We start from the raw sequence: 6044 nt of genomic DNA, 5'->3' as shown, positions 1-6044 counted from the left end.
CTGTAACACCCCGTACCCGAGTCCGTTACCGGAATCGAACACAAGGTGCACACAGACTTAACTTAATTGTTTTCACAGTCCATAAAAAAAATTTTCCAGACTAGCTAGTTACTGTGTCACTGTCGCCTTAAAAATCATATCTTGAGTTTTAAAGCTCGAAAATCAGTTTCGTAATTTTTCCCTGAAACTAGACTCATAAGTCCATCAACATATTTTTTTCTAGAATTTTTGGTCGGGCCAATTAGTACAGTTTATTAGTTAAAGTCTCCCCTAATCCAGGGTTCGACTACACTGACCTTTACGCATTACGAATTGGATATCTCCCTGTACAGGGATTTAATACTGATGCCGTTTGTTTCTATAGAAACTAGACTCAGAGAGGAATCTATAAATATATGGAATGACTCCTAATTATCTCTGGTTAATTTACAATGAATTTCCAAAGTCGGAACAGGGGATCCAGAAACCGTTCTGGCCCTGTTTCACGAGAACTTTAATATCTCTTAACATATAACTCATATGACCGTTTCGTTTCTTCCATATGAAAGTAGATTCATCAAGGTTCATTTGCATAATTTATCCACTATTTAATACCATTCCTACTATTTTTAGTGATTTTTCACATCCACATCACTGCTGCTGTCAGCATCTGCCTTTAAGGTAGGCTTCACCTATTTCATGATTTCCATGATTCAATTGGCCCTTTTTGCATACATAGCACAAAGTGTGATCATGATTAACCATTCCAATGGCTAATCGTTTCAAAACTATTCCATACCTCATAATGATCAACATACAAACGATTATAGTACTATGCTAAAAACGTATATAAGCCATTTTCGCATGGCTATCCAAGTATACACAAAACCGAAAGGTACATGACCTACAACAAAAGGGTAGCCCTATACATGCCATTTCAAAGTTCAACCAAAATTGTACCAAAATGGGGGCTTTGATAGTGTGGATGACTTCGACTTCGATGATCCCGAATCCGATAGCTAACGAGCAAAATCTATAAAAGAGAGCCAAAGCAACGGGTAAGCATTTCAATGCTTAGTAAGTCTCAAGTAATGAAATCAGCTTTGACTAAAGTATTACATTTACATAACTAAATGAATCGCTTTATTAATACACATTCTCATTGTGACATCCCTAATTTGACCCTAGTCGGAAAGTGGTTTCGGGACCACTAAACCGAGTCTTATAAGTAATTAAAAGTTATATTCTATGTTTATGATGTTAGTAAATGCATGTGTGGAAGTTTCATGCATTAATTTGATCATTTCTATGTGAATTTATTTAAAATGGACTTGTATGAAACATTGTTGAAAGGTGATAGGCTAATCTTACAATGGTCTAATAGTACATGCATGCAAAAGAGTGGTTTTGCATGTCAATTTGCCCAAAAAAGGGAAGAGTGGCGGCCATGACAAGTTATGGGCAAGGGGAAACATGTTTCAAACATGTCTAGTTAATGGATTATGTAAGGAGGAATAAAAAAAAAAAAGGAAGCATGGGAAATAAACTAATGAAAATTAAAGGAAGAAAACAAAGAAAAAAATGTGTCCATCATTCTCATACATGACCAAAAAAAAAGGGAGAAGGAAAAGGCTTCATACTTTGGTTCTTCTTAGTCGTAGAAGAGGGAAAAGAGGAAGAAATTTAGCCACTTTGAGCTGGAAATTAAGGTAATAATTCAAGTTAGCTCTTTAAATCTTAGCATGGTTTTAAGCTAGATTCTAAGCCCTTATTTAACCATGCCGAAATCTTTGAAAATTATGGTGATATGAACGTTCGCCATGGTAGATGTTAAAGAAGATGGTGGAAATGTTGTACACATTTGATTAGTAAGTTAGATGGATGAGATTTGAACTAGTTATCAAGTTCTTTAGGTAACCCATGTTGAAATCTTGGTTTTTGAATAAGTGAGGTTTCGCTAGGGTGACTAACAAGGGTGATGATTGTTGTTTCATGCTGAATCTAGATGAACAATAGTTTAAGAGGAGCACTCGGCTATGATATGAGATTGTGATGTTAGTGCGAATATGAAGATGATGAACTTGAATAAGAAATATTCGCTAGCATGATAAGTATGAATTATTAAGTAGTTGTGATAATTGATGAGTGAAGTGGCTAATGGGGACTCTTAATGAAATTATGCTAAGGCCGAATGTATCAAATGCTAAATGTGCTTATATGTGTGTGTGTGTCGTTAGTAGCTAATGGCATTCGGCATTGTTTAACTAAAATTAGAAATGAATGCTTGAAAGTTAAATATGGTCGCCTAGTGACCAAATGCGTTAAAAGCTAATATATGAACAAATGATACGAATAAATTGACCTTTGAAATGTATATGGTTGCCGTGTGTTTGTGTCTGATTGAGAAGTAAATTTGTTTGATTTAGCTCAAGATCTTAAAGGAGAGGCGTCCAACAAGGGGAAATCGAAGGTCATCGAGTAGCCGACTTGGAACTATTTTACCTAACACAAGGTAAGTCATTACACATATGTTTGATATTGCTTAAATGATTGTAAAATCTATGCAATTGTGTTTAATGGGATGCTATATATATATAAATGAAATTGTATGTGTATGGAGTGATGACAATTGTTGAATGTAAAAGAAATAGTGAAATGTGTAGAAAGGTTGCTTTCGGCACTAAGTGTCTTGGGCAATACGTGTATGCGGTGACGAGAATGGCACTAAGTGTGCGTGCTGGAAATATATGGCACTAAGTGTGCGTGCTGGAAATATATGGCACTAAGTGTGCATGCTGGAAATATATGGCACTAAGTGTGCGAGCTCAAGGGTATGGCACTATGTGTGCGGGCTTAAATCGCATGGCACTAAGTGTGAGAAATCGAGTATTAAGCACTATGTGTGCGCACTCTATATATATATATAAATATCTCCGATCGAACAATTATATGGAGGGTGTGTCTCCATCGAGTTGAGTATGGACAGCGGATCGGGTAAGTACCTTGAGCTCATGACGACTAGGTAATATGTTCATGCTCGGGTTGAGCTTGGTAAGCTTTAAATCTATGTGATGATTGCAATTGTATGATTGTGGTGAAAATGAGTTGGTGTGTAAAATGCCTCAAATATCTTATTGTATAGAATATGAAATGTGGATGTATGACTTGGTATGAGATTGAACCGAAGGTCCAAGGAACTATGATATAGTTCGATATGGATGGAGTACTTAGCCTCGTTCATTATTTCATGTTGTAATAATTTTGTTAATGGATGGTTGTGGAATGCTTATGACTTACTGAGTTGTAAACTCACTCGGTGTTTTCTTGTCACCCATTTTAGGTCTCTTGGACTCGTATTGTTGCGTGCTTTCGGAACCGTCGTTGAAGTCATCACACCGGCTGAAATCTTGTGGTATTGTTTTTGTTGTTGAAGAACATTTGGCATGTATAGGCTATTATATTTTGTCGAATTGTGGGTTGTAAACTTTAAGCCATGTGAAAATGGCCTATGTGGTCGTCGAGTGGGATGCTAGAACCTATAGCCACGAGTCTTAGAAACTCAAATTTTGATAAGGTGGCCATAATTTGTGTCATGTATGATGGATGATTAAGGCCAAGGAAAACTTCATGAAATTGGCATAGTCTACTGCAGTAACTGTTGCGGATAGCAGCAGTGGGATGAGATTGAAAAATCACTAAAAATAGTAGAACTAGAACTAAATAGTGAGTAAATTATGGAACTGAACCTTGATGAATCTATTTTTATATGGACAAAACGAAACGACCATATGAGCAGTATACTGAGAAATATTAAAGTTCTCGTGAGATAGGGCCAGAACGGTTTCTGGGTCCCCTGTCGCGACTTTGAAAATTTACCATAAATTATCCAGAAAGAATTAGGAGTCATACCTTATATTTACAGATTCCATTTTGAGTCTAGTTTCATTAGAAACAAACGGCACCAGTATTAAAGCCCTGTACAGAGAGATATTGAAGTTGTAACGCACGAAGGTCAGAGCAGTCGATCCCTGTAACATGGGTGACTTTAACTAATAAACTGTACCAATTGGCCCAACCAAAAATTCTAAAAATAAATCCATGGATGGGTATATGAGTCTAAATTCAGGGAAAATTTACGAAACCAGTTTCCGAGTTTTGAAACTCGAGATATGATTTTTAAGGCGACGGTGATGCAGTTTTCCAGCCTGTCCAGAAATGCCAAATTGGTCGGTACTTTAAGAGGATTTGTCTCGTTAACCCTCGTGTCCGACACGGCGATGGTCTCGGGTTTGGGGTGTTACAATTTTATTGGTATCAGAGCTATGGTTTAGTCGGTTCTAGGACTACCATAGAGCGTGTGAGTCTAGCTATACATGCCAAATTGTTAGTGCTTAATAATGTGATGACTTCGACGGTTGAAATTTTTGTTTTGATTAGCGATGGAACCCGGGATAGAGAGACCCTTGGCGGATGACGTTGAAAGTGCAGCGGCTGCTCCTGCACAAGGGACACCGCCTGTTGAGCCTCAGTCATCTGCGAATAATCAAAATGAAGGGCGAAACAAGCCTTCTTCACCATGATGAATGAGTGGGTCGCGAATATGCCCGAACCAATCCGAGTGTCCAACCATTCCCGAATTTAAATAATCCACCCCAAGAGCCCGTGATGCCATCGCCATCGATCCTGTGAGGATGAGTAAACCACCGTGGACTTGATTAGGAAGCGTGGGGAGGAGTTTAAGGCCATAGTTACCGATTTATGCCGAAAGGGCCGAAGTTCGCTTGATAACACCATTAGAGTGTTTGATGAACTGTCAAGACACCCGATGAATGTCTTAAGTGTGCTATATCTTTGTTAAGTAGACTCACCTACTATTGGTGGAGGACCTTGATTTCCATAGTCCCAAAGGAACAAGTTACTTGGGATTTCTTTCAAACGAATTTCGAAGAAATATATTAGTCAACGGTTCATCGATCGAAGCGTAAGGAGTTCCCGGAACTCAAGCAAGGCCGTATGATCAGATCTCGAATACTGAACATGAGTTCGTAAGACTTAGTCGGTATGCTCGGAGTGTGTGGCTGATGAGGTTGCTATGTGCAAAAGATTTGAAGAAGGGTTGAATGAGGAGTTAAAGTTACTAGTGGGAATTTTGGAGATAAAGGAGTTCGTGATACTAGTCGAACGAGCTCGCAAGGCGGAAGAACTTGGGAAGGAAAAGAAGAAGGCTGAACTTGGAGCAAGAGATTACCGTAAAAGATCAACGAGTAAAGCTCCGTTCTCGATGTAAAGAGGTTCGTGGAGGACACTAGTAAGTCGAGGCGATCATGGGAATTTCCATTAGAGCCCGACCATTGACGGACTCCGAGCTACATCGATAGCTAGTGTGGGCAATAATCGTCAAGAGAGACCCGAATGTCCCCAATGTGGAAGACGACACCTAGGTGAATGTTGGGGTAAGTCTGTTAACCTGCTCTTATGGATGTGGTTCAAGGACCACTTCATTAGGGATTGCACGGAGCTAGATGAGAAGAATAAGATGCAAGGTGCGAGATCTAATGGGGCGACAATAGAGGTAGACCCCGAGGGTTTCAGGAGGTAGGGGTGGTAATCGAGGGAGCCACCGATACGGCTGTTCGATCCGAGACCCGAGCTCCTGCTAGAGCATATGCCATCCGCAAGCACGAGAGGAGGCATCCTCCCCGACGTTATCACCGGTACTTTTACTCTCTTTGATACTAGTGTGATTGCATTGATTGACCCCGCTCTACTCATTCATATGTATGTGAAACTTTAGCATCCAAGAAGACTCTACCGTTGAGTCTCATCGAGTTCGTAATTCGAGTGTCAAACCCTTTGGGTCAATACGTATCTCGTTGATAAAGTGTGCAAGAGATGCCCCTAATAATTCGAGAATCTGCTTTTCCTACCGATCCGATGCTTCTACCATTTGATGAATTCGATGTTATTCTTGGTATGGATTGGTGATCAGACATGATGCAAAGGTGGACCGCAAAGGAAAGCCATTGTTTTGAGGAGTGCAAATAATGAGGTAGTCCGAGTCGAGT

The sequence above is a fragment of the Gossypium arboreum genome, chromosome 12 (assembly GCF_025698485.1).
Source record: "Gossypium arboreum isolate Shixiya-1 chromosome 12, ASM2569848v2, whole genome shotgun sequence".
In the NCBI taxonomy this organism is placed as follows: domain Eukaryota; kingdom Viridiplantae; phylum Streptophyta; class Magnoliopsida; order Malvales; family Malvaceae; genus Gossypium; species Gossypium arboreum.
The sequence above is the reverse complement of the archived record's forward strand: the minus strand, read 5'-3'. Positions refer to the sequence as shown.